The 15,000-nt window shown below is 35.1% G+C and overlaps 1 protein-coding gene across 2 annotated transcripts in view; it reads right to left on the bottom strand.

Moving 5' to 3' along the window:
• LOC128689032 (uncharacterized) overlaps window positions 1-15,000 on the bottom strand; it is a 73,184-nt gene that overhangs the window by 15,782 nt on the left and 42,402 nt on the right. The gene's annotated exons all lie outside the window — the stretch shown is intronic.

Below are 15,000 nucleotides of genomic sequence, written 5' to 3'. Positions count from 1 at the left end.
CACTGAGGTCACCAGACACTGAGGTCACCAGACACTGAGGTCACCAGACACTGAGGTCACAAGACAATGAGGTCACCAGACACTGAGGTCACCAGACACTGAGGTCACCAGACAATGAGGTCACCAGACACTGAGGTCACCAGACACTGAGGTCACCAGACACTGAGGTCACCAGACACTGAGGTCACCAGACACTCAGGTCACCAGACAATGAGGTCACCAGACAATGAGGTCACCAGACACTGAGGTCACCAGACACTGAGGTCACCAGACACTGAGGTCACCAGACACTGAGGTCACCAGACACTGAGGTCACCAGACAATGAGGTCACCAGACACTGAGGTCACCAGACACTGAGGTCACCAGACACTGAGGTCACCAGACACTGAGGTCACCAGACACTGAGGTCACCAGACACTGAGGTCACCAGACACTGAGGTCACCAGACAATGAGGTCACCAGACACTGAGGTCACCAGACACTGAGGTCACCAGACACTGAGGTCACCAGACACTCAGGTCACCAGACAATGAGGTCACCAGACAATGAGGTCACCAGACACTGAGGTCACCAGACACTGAGGTCACCAGACACTGAGTTCACCAGACACTGAGGTCACCAGACACTGAGGTCACCAGACAATGAGGTCACCAGACACTGAGGTCACCAGACACTGAGGTCACCAGACACTGAGGTCACCAGACACTGAGGTCACCAGACACTGAGGTCACCAGACACTGAGGTCACCAGACACTGAGGTCACCAGACACTGAGGTCACCAGACACTGAGGTCACCAGACACTGAGGTCACCAGACACTGAGGTCACCAGACAATGAGGTCACCGGACACTGAGGTCACCAGACAATGAGGTCACCAGACACTGAGGTCACCAGACACTGAGGTCACCAGACACTGAGGTCACCAGACACTGAGGTCACCAGACACTGAGGTCACCAGACACTGAGGTCACCAGACACTGAGGTCACCAGACACTGAGGTCACCAGACAATGAGGTCACCAGACACTGAGGTCACCAGACAATGAGGTCACCAGACACTGAGGTCACCAGACACTGAGGTCACCAGACACTGAGGTCACCAGACAATGAGGTCACCAGACACTGAGGTCACCAGACAATGAGGTCACCAGACACTGAGGTCACCAGACACTGAGGTCACCAGACACTGAGGTCACCAGACACTGAGGTCACCAGACACTGAGGTCACCAGACAATGAGGTCACCAGACACTGAGGTCACCAGACACTGAGGTCACTAGACACTGAGGTCACCACACACTGAGGTCACCAGACAATGAGGTCACCAGACACTGAGGTCACCAGACAATGAGGTCACCAGACACTGAGGTCACTAGACACTGAGGTCACTAGACACTGAGGTCACCAGACACTGAGGTCACCAGACACTGAGGTCACCAGACACTGAGGTCACCAGACACTCAGGTCACCAGACAATGAGGTCACCAGACACTGAGGTCACCAGACACTGAGGTCACTAGACACTGAGGTCACCAGACACTGAGGTCACCAGACACTTACTACTACTTACCACTACTACTCTTCAAGTGGTGTAGGGATTCTGTCTATAAATTTAAATCATGTCTTTATAAAGAAACATCTAAAAAAATTAAGGATGTCATTTAAATTAAAGAATTGAAAGTTGTTTTGTTTTAATAGTAAAGCATATCTCTGAGTGATGTTAATATCTCTGAGTGATGTTAATATCTCTGAGTGATGTTAATATCTCTGAGTGATGTTAATATCTCTGAGTGATGTTAATATATCTGAGTGATGTTAATATCTCTGAGTGATGTTAATATCTCTGAGTGATGTTAATATCTCTGAGTGATGTTAATATCTCTGAGTGATGTTAATATCTCTGAGTGATGTTAATATCTCTGAGTGATGTTAATATCTCTGAGTGATGCTAATATCTCTGAGTGATGTTAATATCTCTGAGTGATGTTAATATCTCTGAGTGATGTTAATATCTCTGAGTGATGTTAATATCTCTGAGTGATGTTAATATCTCTGAGTGGTGTTAATATCTCTGAGTGATGTTAATATCTCTGAGTGATGTTAATATCTTTGAGTGGTGTTAATATCTCTGAGTGATGTTAATATCTCTGAGTGATGTTAATATCTCTGAGTGATGTTAATATCTCTGAGTGATGTTAATATCTCTGAGTGATGTTAATATATCTGAGTGATGTTAATATATCTGAGTGATGTTAATATCTCTGAGTGATGTTAATATCTCTGAGTGATGTTAATATATCTGAGTGATGTTAATATATCTGAGTGATGTTAATATCTCTGAGTGATGTTAATATCTCTGAGTGATGTTAATATATCTGAGTGATGTTAATATCTCTGAGTGATGTTAATATCTCTGAGTGATGTTAATATCTCTGAGTGATGTTAATATATCTGAGTGATGTTAATATCTCTGAGTGATGTTAATATCTCTGAGTGATGTTAATATCTCTGAGTGATGTTAATATCTCTGAGTGGTGTTAATATCTCTGAGTGATGTTAATATCTCTGAGTGATGTTAATATCTCTGAGTGATGTTAATATCTCTGAGTGATGTTAATATCTCTGAGTGATGTTAATATATCTGAGTGATGTTAATATCTCTGAGTGATGTTAATATCTCTGAGTGATGTTAATATCTCTGAGTGATGTTAATATCTCTGAGTGGTGTTAATATCTCTGAGTGATGTTAATATCTCTGAGTGATGTTAATATCTCTGAGTGATGTTACTATCTCTGAGTGATGTTAATATCTCTCAGTGATGTTAATATCTTTCAGTGATGTTAATATCTCCGAGTGGTGTTAATATCACTGAGTGATGTTAATATCTCTCAGTGATGTTAATATTTCAGAGTGGTGTTAATATCTCTGAGTGATGTTAATATCTCTGAGTGATGTTAATATCTCTGAGTGATGTTACTATCTCAGAGTGATGTTAATATCTCAGAGTAGTGTTAATATCTCTGAGTTATGTTAATATCTCTGAGTGATGTTAATATCTCTGAGTGATGTTAATATCTCTGAGTGGTGTTAATATCTCTGAGTGATGTTAATATCTCTGAGTGATGTTACTATCTCTGAGTGATGTTAATATCTCTGAGTGATGTTAATATATCTGAGTGGTGTTTATATCTCTGAGTGATGCTAATATCTCTGAGTGGTGTTAATATCTCTGAGTGATGTTAATATCTCTCAGTGATGTTAATATCTCTCAGTGATGTTAATATCTCTGAATGGTGTTAATATCTCTGAGTGGTGTTAATATCTCTGAGTGATGGTAATATCTCTGAGTGATGTTACTATCTCTGAGTGATGTTACTATCTCTGAGTGATATTAATATCTCTGAGTGGTGTTAATATCTCTGAGTGGTGTCAATATCTCCGAGTGAAGTTAATATCTCTGAGTGGTGTTAATATCTCTGAGTGATGTTAATGTCTCTTTGTGATGTTAATATCTCTGAGTGATGTTAATGTCTCTGAGTGATGTTAATATCTCTGAGTGGTGTTACTATCTCTGAGTAATGTTAATATCCCTCAGTGATGTTAATATCTCTGAGTGATGTTAATATCTCTAAGTGATGTTAATATCTCTGAGTGATGTTACTATCTCTGAGTGGTGTTAATGTCTCTGAGTGATGTTAATAACTCTGAGTGATGTTAATATCTCTGAGTGGTGTTAATGTATCTGAGTGGTGTTAATATCTCTGAGTGATGTTAATATCTCTGAGTGGTGTTAATATCTCTGAGTGATGTTAATATCTCTGAATGATGTTAATATTTCTGAGTGATGTTAATATCTCTGAGTGATGTTAATATCTCTGAGTGGTGTTAATATCTCTGCGTGATGTTAATATCTCTGAGTGATGTTAATATCTCTGAGTGATGTTAATATCTCTGAGTGATGTTAATATATCTGAGTGATGTTAATATCTCTGAGTGATGTTAATATCTCTGAGTGGTGTTAATATCTCTGAGTGATGTTAATATCTCTGATTGATGTTAATATCTCTGAGTGATGTTAATATCTATGAGTGATGTTAATATCTCTGAGTGGTGTTAATATCTTTGAGTGGTGTTAATATCTCTGAGTGATGTTAATATCTCTGAGTGATGTTAATATCTCTGAGTGATGTTAATATCTCTGAGTGATGTTAATATCTCTGAGTGATGTTAATATCTCTGAGTGATGTTAATATCTCTGAGTGGTGTTAATATCTCTGAGTGGTGTTAATATCTCTGAATGGTGATAATATCTCTGAGTGATGTTAATATCTCTGAGTGATGTTAATATCTCTGAGTGGTGTTAATATATCTGAGTGATGTTAATATCTCTGAGTGATGTTTATATCTCTGAGTGATGTTAATATCTCTGAGTGATGTTAATAACTCTGAGTGATGTTAATATCTCTGAGTGATGTTAATATCTCTGAGTGGTGTTAATATCTCTGAGTGATGTTAATATCTCTGAGTGGTGTTAATATCTCTGAGTGATGTTAATATCTCTGAGTGATGTTAATATCTCTGAGTGATGTTAATATCTCTGAGTGATGTTAATATCTCTGAGTGATGTTTATATCTCTGAGTGATGTTAATATCTCTGAGTGATGTTAATATCTCTGAGTGATGTTAATATCTCTGAGTGATGTTAATATCTCTGAGTGGTGTTAATATCTCTGAGTGATGTTAATATCTCTGAGTGGAGTTAATATCTCTGAGTGATTTTAATATCTCTGAGTGATGTTAATATCTCTGTGTGATGTTAATATCTCTGAGTGATGTTAATATCTCTGAGTGATGTAATATCTCTGAGTGATGTTAATATCTCTGAGTGGTGTTAATATCTCTGAGTGATGTTAATATATCTGAGTGATGTTAATATCTCTGAGTGATCTTAATATCTCTGAGTGATGTTAATATATCTGAGTGATGTTAATATCTCTGAGTGATGTTAATATCTCTGAGTGGTGTTAATATCTCTGAGTGATGTTAATATCTCTGAGTGTTGTTAATATTTCTGAGTGATGTTAATATCTCTGAGTGATGTTAATATCTCTGAGTGATGTTAATATCTCTGAGTGATGTTAATATCTCTGAGTGGTGTTAATATCTCAGAGTGGTGTTAATATCTCTGAGTGATGTTAATATCTCTGATTGATGTTAATGTCTCTGAGTGATGTTAATGTCTCTGAGTGATGTTAATATCTCTGAGTGATGTTAATATCTCTGAGTGATGTTAATATCTCTGAGTGGTGTTAATATCTCTGAGTGGTGTTAACATCTCTGAATGGTGATAATATCTCTGAGTGATGTTAATATCTCTGAGTGATGTTAATATCTCTGAGTGATGTTAATATCTCTGAGTGATGTTAATATCTCTGAGTGATGTTAATATCTCTGAGTGATGTTAATATCTCTGAGTGATGTTAATATCTCTGAGTGGTGTTAATATCTCTGAGTGATGTTAATATCTCTGAGTGGAGTTAATATCTCTGAGTGATTTTAATATCTCTGAGTGATGTTAATATCTCTGTGTGATGTTAATATCTCTGAGTGATGTTAATATCTCTGAGTGATGTAATATCTCTGAGTGATGTTAATATCTCTGAGTGGTGTTAATATCTCTGAGTGATGTTAATATCTCTAAGTGATCTTAATATCTCTGAGTGATGTTAATATATCTGAGTGATGTTAATATCTCTGAGTGATGTTAATATCTCTGAGTGGTGTTAATATCTCTGAGTGATGTTAATATCTCTGAGTGAAGTTAATATCTCTGAGTGATGTTAATATCTCTGAGTGATGCTAATATCTCTGAGTGGTGTTAATGTCTCTGAGTGATGTTACTATCTCTGAGTGACGTTAATATCACTGAGTGATGTTAATATCTCTGAGTGATGTTAATATCTCTGAGTGATGTTAATATCTCTGAGTGATGTTAATATCTCTGAGTGATGTTACTATCTCTGAGTGATGTTAATATCTCTGAGTGATGTTAATATCTCTGAGTGATGTTAATACCTCTGAGTGATGTTAATATCTCTGAGTGATGTTACTATCTCTGAGTGATGTTAATATCTCTCAGTAATGTTAATATCTTTCAGTGATGTTAATATCTCCGAGTGGTGTTAATATCACTGAGTGATGTTAATATCTCTCAGTGATGTTAATATTTCTGAGTGGTGTTAATATCTCTGAGTGATGTTAATATCTCTGAGTGATGTTAATATCTCTGAGTGATGTTACTATCTCAGAGTGATGTTAATATCTCAGAGTAGTGTTAATATCTCTGAGTTATGTTAATATCTCTGAGTGGTGTTAATATCTCTGAGTGGTGTTAATATCTATGAGTGGTGTTAATATCTCTGAGTGATGTTACTATCTCTGAGTGGTGTTAATATCTCTGAGTGATGTTAATATCTCTGAGTGGTGTTAATATCTCTGAGTGATGTTAATATCTCTGAGTGGTGTTAATATCTCTGATTGGTGTTAATATATCTGAGTGATGTTAATACCTCTGAGTGATGTTAATCTATCTGAGTGATGCTACTATCTCTGAGTGATGTTAATATCTCTGAGTGATGTTAATATCTCTGAGTGGTGTTAATATCTCTGAGTGATGTTAATATCTCTGAGTGATGTTGCTATCTCTGAGTGATGTTAATATCTCTGAGTGATGTTAATATATCTGAGTGGTGTTTATATCTTTGAGTGATGTTAATATCTCTGAGTGGTGTTAATATCTCTGAGTGATGTTAATATCTCTCAGTGATGTTAATATCTCTCAGTGATGTTAATATCTCTGAATGGTGTTAATATCTCTGAGTGGTGTTAATATCTCTGAGTGATGGTAATATCTCTGAGTGATGTTACTATCTCTGAGTGATGTTACTATCTCTGAGTGATATTAATATCTCTGAGTGGTGTTAATATCTCTGAGTGGTGACAATATCTCCGAGTGAAGTTAATATCTCTGAGTGGTGTTAATATCTCTGAGTGATGTTAATGTCTCTTTGTGATGTTAATATCTCTGAGTGGTATTAATATCTCTGAGTGATGTTAATATCTCTGAGTGATGTTTATATCTCTGAGTGATGATACTATCTCTGAGTAATGTTAATATCCCTCAGTGATGTTAATATCTCTGAGTGATGTTAATATCTCTAAGTGATGTTAATATCTCTGAGTGATGATACTATCTCTGAGTGGTGTTAATGTCTCTGAGTGATGTTAATAACTCTGAGTGATGTTAATATCTCTGAGTGGTGTTAATGTATCTGAGTAATGTTAATATCTCTGAGTGATGTTTATATCTCTGAGTGATGATAATATCTCTGAGTGATGTTAATATCTCTGAGTGGTGTTAATATCTCTGAGTGATGTTAATATCTCTCAGTGATGCTAATATCTCTGAGTGGTGTTAATATCTCTGAATGACGTTAATATCTCTGAGTGATGTTAATATCTCCGAGTGATGTTACTATCTCAGTGATGTTAATATCTCTGAGTGGTGTTAATATCTCTGAGTGATGTTAATATCTCTGAGTGGTGTTAATATCTCTGAGTGGTTTTACTATCTCTGAGTGATGTTAATATCTCTGAGTGGTGTTACTATCTCTGAGTAATGTTAATATCCCTCAGTGATGTTAATATCTCTGAGTGATGTTAATATCTCTAAGTGATGTTAATATCTCTGAGTGATGTTACTATCTCTGAGTGGTGTTAATGTCTCTGAGTGATGTTAATAACTCTATGTGATGTTAATATCTCTGAGTGGTGTTAATGTATCTGAGTAATGTTAATATCTCTGAGTGATGTTTATATCTCTGAGTGATGATAATATCTCTGAGTGATGTTAATATCTCTGAGTGGTGTTAATATCTCTGAGTGATGTTAATATATCTCAGTGATGCTAATATCTCTGAGTGGTGTTAATATCTCTGAGTGACGTTAATATCTCTGAGTGATGTTAATATCTCCGAGTGATGTTACTATCTCAGTGATGTTAATATCTCTGAGTGGTGTTAATATCTCTGAGTGATATTAATATCTCTGAGTGGTGTTAATATCTCTGAGTGGTGTTACTATCTCTGAGTGATGTTAATATCTCTGAGTGATGTTAAAATCTCTGAGTGATGTTAATGTCTCTGAGTGATGTTAATATCTCTGAGTGATGTTAATATCTCTGAGTGATGTTAATATCTCTGAGTGGTGTTAATATCTCTGAGTGGTGTTAACATCTCTGAATGGTGATAATATCTCTGAGTGATGTTAATATCTCTGAGTGATGTTAATATCTCTGAGTGATGTTAATATCTCTGAGTGATGTTAATATCTCTGAGTGATGTTAATATCTCTGAGTGATGTTAATATCTCTGAGTGATGTTAATATCTCTGAGTGGTGTTAATATCTCTGAGTGATGTTAATATCTCTGAGTGGAGTTAATATCTCTGAGTGATTTTAATATCTCTGAGTGATGTTAATATCTCTGTGTGATGTTAATATCTCTGAGTGATGTTAATATCTCTGAGTGATGTAATATCTCTGAGTGATGTTAATATCTCTGAGTGGTGTTAATATCTCTGAGTGATGTTAATATCTCTAAGTGATCTTAATATCTCTGAGTGATGTTAATATATCTGAGTGATGTTAATATCTCTGAGTGATGTTAATATCTCTGAGTGGTGTTAATATCTCTGAGTGATGTTAATATCTCTGAGTGAAGTTAATATCTCTGAGTGATGTTAATATCTCTGAGTGATGCTAATATCTCTGAGTGGTGTTAATGTCTCTGAGTGATGTTACTATCTCTGAGTGACGTTAATATCACTGAGTGATGTTAATATCTCTGAGTGATGTTAATATCTCTGAGTGATGTTAATATCTCTGAGTGATGTTAATATCTCTGAGTGATGTTACTATCTCTGAGTGATGTTAATATCTCTGAGTGATGTTAATATCTCTGAGTGATGTTAATATCTCTGAGTGATGTTAATATCTCTGAGTGATGTTACTATCTCTGAGTGATGTTAATATCTCTCAGTAATGTTAATATCTTTCAGTGATGTTAATATCTCCGAGTGGTGTTAATATCACTGAGTGATGTTAATATCTCTCAGTGATGTTAATATTTCTGAGTGGTGTTAATATCTCTGAGTGATGTTAATATCTCTGAGTGATGTTAATATCTCTGAGTGATGTTACTATCTCAGAGTGATGTTAATATCTCAGAGTAGTGTTAATATCTCTGAGTTATGTTAATATCTCTGAGTGGTGTTAATATCTCTGAGTGGTGTTAATATCTATGAGTGGTGTTAATATCTCTGAGTGATGTTACTATCTCTGAGTGGTGTTAATATCTCTGAGTGATGTTAATATCTCTGAGTGGTGTTAATATCTCTGAGTGATGTTAATATCTCTGAGTGGTGTTAATATCTCTGATTGGTGTTAATATATCTGAGTGATGTTAATACCTCTGAGTGATGTTAATCTATCTGAGTGATGCTACTATCTCTGAGTGATGTTAATATCTCTGAGTGATGTTAATATCTCTGAGTGGTGTTAATATCTCTGAGTGATGTTAATATCTCTGAGTGATGTTGCTATCTCTGAGTGATGTTAATATCTCTGAGTGATGTTAATATATCTGAGTGGTGTTTATATCTTTGAGTGATGTTAATATCTCTGAGTGGTGTTAATATCTCTGAGTGATGTTAATATCTCTCAGTGATGTTAATATCTCTCAGTGATGTTAATATCTCTGAATGGTGTTAATATCTCTGAGTGGTGTTAATATCTCTGAGTGATGGTAATATCTCTGAGTGATGTTACTATCTCTGAGTGATGTTACTATCTCTGAGTGATATTAATATCTCTGAGTGGTGTTAATATCTCTGAGTGGTGACAATATCTCCGAGTGAAGTTAATATCTCTGAGTGGTGTTAATATCTCTGAGTGATGTTAATGTCTCTTTGTGATGTTAATATCTCTGAGTGGTATTAATATCTCTGAGTGATGTTAATATCTCTGAGTGATGTTTATATCTCTGAGTGATGATACTATCTCTGAGTAATGTTAATATCCCTCAGTGATGTTAATATCTCTGAGTGATGTTAATATCTCTAAGTGATGTTAATATCTCTGAGTGATGATACTATCTCTGAGTGGTGTTAATGTCTCTGAGTGATGTTAATAACTCTGAGTGATGTTAATATCTCTGAGTGGTGTTAATGTATCTGAGTAATGTTAATATCTCTGAGTGATGTTTATATCTCTGAGTGATGATAATATCTCTGAGTGATGTTAATATCTCTGAGTGGTGTTAATATCTCTGAGTGATGTTAATATCTCTCAGTGATGCTAATATCTCTGAGTGGTGTTAATATCTCTGAATGACGTTAATATCTCTGAGTGATGTTAATATCTCCGAGTGATGTTACTATCTCAGTGATGTTAATATCTCTGAGTGGTGTTAATATCTCTGAGTGATGTTAATATCTCTGAGTGGTGTTAATATCTCTGAGTGGTTTTACTATCTCTGAGTGATGTTAATATCTCTGAGTGGTGTTACTATCTCTGAGTAATGTTAATATCCCTCAGTGATGTTAATATCTCTGAGTGATGTTAATATCTCTAAGTGATGTTAATATCTCTGAGTGATGTTACTATCTCTGAGTGGTGTTAATGTCTCTGAGTGATGTTAATAACTCTATGTGATGTTAATATCTCTGAGTGGTGTTAATGTATCTGAGTAATGTTAATATCTCTGAGTGATGTTTATATCTCTGAGTGATGATAATATCTCTGAGTGATGTTAATATCTCTGAGTGGTGTTAATATCTCTGAGTGATGTTAATATATCTCAGTGATGCTAATATCTCTGAGTGGTGTTAATATCTCTGAGTGACGTTAATATCTCTGAGTGATGTTAATATCTCCGAGTGATGTTACTATCTCAGTGATGTTAATATCTCTGAGTGGTGTTAATATCTCTGAGTGATATTAATATCTCTGAGTGGTGTTAATATCTCTGAGTGGTGTTACTATCTCTGAGTGATGTTAATATCTCTGAGTGATGTTAAAATCTCTCAGTGATGTTTATATCTCTGAGTGATGTTAATATCTCTCAGTGATGTTAATATCTCTGAGTGGTGTTAATATCTCTGAGTGGTGTTAATATCTCTGAGTGATGTTAATATCTCTGAGTGAAGTTAATATCTCTGAGTGGTGTTAATATCTCTGAGTGATGTTACTATCTCTGAATGATGTTCCTATCTCTCAGTGATGTTAATATCTCTGAGTGGTGTTAATATCTCTGAGTGGTGTTAATATCTCTGAGTGAAGTTAATATCTCTGAGTGGTGTTAATATCTCTGAGTGATGTTAATATCTCTGAGTGATGTTAATATCTCTGAGTGATGTTAATATCTCTGAGTGATGTTAATATCTATGAGTGATGTTAATGTCTCTGAGTGATGTTAATATCTCTGAGTAATGTTAATATCTCTGTTTGATGTTTATATCTCTGAGTGATGTTAATATCTCTGAGTGATGTTAATATCTCCGAGTGGTGTTAATATCTCTGAGTGATGTTAATATCTCCCAGTGATGTTAATATCTGTGAGTGGTGTTAATATCTCTGAGTGGTGTTAATATCTCTGAGTGGTGTCAATATCTCCGAGTGAAGTTAATATCTCTGAGTGGTGTTAATATCTCTGAGTGATGTTAATGTCTCTTTGTGATGTTAATATCTCTGAGTGGTATTAATATCTCTGAGTGATGTTAATATCTCTGAGTGATGTTTATATCTCTGAGTGATGATACTATCTCTGAGTAATGTTAATGTCCCTCAGTGATGTTAATATCTCTGAGTGATGTTAATATCTCTAAGTGATGTTAATATCTCTGAGTGATGATACTATCTTTGAGTGGTGTTAATGTCTCTGAGTGATGTTAATAACTCTGAGTGATGTTAATATCTCTGAGTGGTGTTAATGTATCTGAGTAATGTTAATATCTCTGAGTGATGTTTATATCTCTGAGTGATGATAATATCTCTGAGTGATGTTAATATCTCTGAGTGGTGTTAATATCTCTGAGTGATGTTAATATCTCTCAGTGATGCTAATATCTCTGAGTGGTGTTAATATCTCTGAATGACGTTAATATCTCTGAGTGATGTTAATATCTCCGAGTGATGTTACTATCTCAGTGATGTTAATATCTCTGAGTGGTGTTAATATCTCTGAGTGATGTTAATATCTCTGAGTGGTGTTAATATCTCTGAGTGGTTTTACTATCTCTGAGTGATGTTAATATCTCTGAGTGGTGTTACTATCTCTGAGTAATGTTAATATCCCTCAGTGATGTTAATATCTCTGAGTGATGTTAATATCTCTAAGTGATGTTAATATCTCTGAGTGATGTTACTATCTCTGAGTGGTGTTAATGTCTCTGAGTGATGTTAATAACTCTATGTGATGTTAATATCTCTGAGTGGTGTTAATGTATCTGAGTAATGTTAATATCTCTGAGTGATGTTTATATCTCTGAGTGATGATAATATCTCTGAGTGATGTTAATATCTCTGAGTGGTGTTAATATCTCTGAGTGATGTTAATATATCTCAGTGATGCTAATATCTCTGAGTGGTGTTAATATCTCTGAGTGACGTTAATATCTCTGAGTGATGTTAATATCTCCGAGTGATGTTACTATCTCAGTGATGTTAATATCTCTGAGTGGTGTTAATATCTCTGAGTGATGTTAATATCTCTGAGTGGTGTTAATATCTCTGAGTGGTGTTACTATCTCTGAGTGATGTTAATATCTCTGAGTGATGTTAATATCTCTCAGTGATGTTTATATCTCTGAGTGATGTTAATATCTCTCAGTGATGTTAATATCTCTGAGTGGTGTTAATATCTCTGAGTGGTGTTAATATCTCTGAGTGATGTTAATATCTCTGAGTGAAGTTAATATCTCTGAGTGGTGTTAATATCTCTGAGTGATGTTACTATCTCTGAATGATGTTCCTATCTCTCAGTGATGTTAATATCTCTGAGTGGTGTTAATATCTCTGAGTGGTGTTAATATCTCTGAGTGAAGTTAATATCTCTGAGTGGTGTTAATATCTCTGAGTGATGTTAATATCTCTGAGTGATGTTAATATCTCTGAGTGATGTTAATATCTCTGAGTGATGTTAATATCTATGAGTGATGTTAATGTCTCTGAGTGATGTTAATATCTCTGAGTAATGTTAATATCTCTGTTTGATGTTTATATCTCTGAGTGATGTTAATATCTCTGAGTGATGTTAATATCTCCGAGTGGTGTTAATATCTCTGAGTGATGTTAATATCTCCCAGTGATGTTAATATCTGTGAGTGGTGTTAATATCTCTGAGTGGTGTTAATCTCTCTGAGTTATGCTAATATCTCTGAGTGGTGTTAATATCTCTGAGTGATGTTAATATCTCTGAGTGGTGTTAATATCTCTGAGTGATGTTAACATCTCTGAGTCGTGTTAATATCTCTGAGTGATGTTAATATCTCTGAGTGATGTTAATACCTCTGAGTGATGTTAATATCTCTGAGTGATGTTAATATCTCTGAGTGATGTTAATATCTCTGAGTGGTGTTAATATCTCTGAGTGATCTTAATATCTCTGAGTGATGTTAATATCTCTCTGTGATGTTAATATCTCTCTATGATGTTTATATCTCTGAGTGATGTTAATATATGTGAGTGATGTTAATATCTCTCATTGATGTTAATATCTCTGAGTGATGTTAATATCTCTGAGTGATGTTAATATCTCTGAGTGATGTTAATGTCTCTCTGTGATGTTTATATCTCTGAGTGATGTTAATATCTGTGAGTGATGTTAATATCTCTGAGTGATGTTAATATCTCTGAGTGATGTTAATATCTCTGAGTGATGTTAATATCTCTCTGTGATGTTAATATCTCTCTGTGATGTTTATATCTTTGAGTGATGTTAATATCTGTGAGTGATGTTAATATCTCTCATTGATGTTAATATCTCTGAGTGATGTTAATATCTCTGAGTGATGTTAATATCTCTCTGTGATGTTTATATCTCTGAGTGATGTTAATATCTGTGAGTGATGTTAATATCTCTGAGTGATGTTAATATCTCTGAGTGATGTTAATATCTCTGAGTGATGTTAATATCTCTGAGTGATGTTAATATCTCTGAGTGATGTTAATATCTCTCTGTGATGTTTATATCTCTGAGTGGTGTTAATATCTGTGAGTGATGTTAATATCTCTGAGTGATGTTAATATCTCTGAGTGATGTTAATATCTCTGAGTGATGTTAATATCTCTCTGTGATGTTTATATCTCTGAGTGGTGTTAATATCTCTGAGTGATGTTAATATCTCTGAGTGATGTTAATATCTCTCTGTGATGTTAATATCTCTCTGTGATGTTTATATCTCTGAGTGATGTTAATATCTGTGAGTGATGTTAATATCTCTCATTGATGTTAATATCTCTGAGTGGTGTTAGTATCTCTGAGTGGTGTTAATATCTCTGAGTGATGTTAATATCTCTGAGTGGTGTTAATATCTCTGAGTGATGTTAATATCTCTGAGTGATGTTAATATCTCTGAGTGATCTTAATATCTCTGAGTGATGTTAATATCTCTCTGTGATGTTAATATCTCTCTGTGATGTTTATATCTCTGAGTGATGTTAATATCTGTGAGTGATGTTAATATCTCTCATTGATGTTAATATCTCTGAGTGATGTTAATATCTCTGAGTGATGTTAATATCTCTGAGTGATGTTAATATCTCTCTGTGATGTTTATATCTCTGAGTGATGTTAATATCTGTGAGTGATGTTAATATCTCTGAGTGATATTAATATCTCTGAGTGATGTTAATATCTCTGAGTGATGTTAATATCTCTGAGT

This window comes from Cherax quadricarinatus, chromosome 21 (genome assembly GCF_038502225.1).
Source record: "Cherax quadricarinatus isolate ZL_2023a chromosome 21, ASM3850222v1, whole genome shotgun sequence".
In the NCBI taxonomy this organism is placed as follows: Eukaryota; Metazoa; Arthropoda; class Malacostraca; order Decapoda; family Parastacidae; genus Cherax; species Cherax quadricarinatus.
The sequence above is the reverse complement of the archived record's forward strand: the minus strand, read 5'-3'. Positions and strand labels throughout refer to the sequence as shown.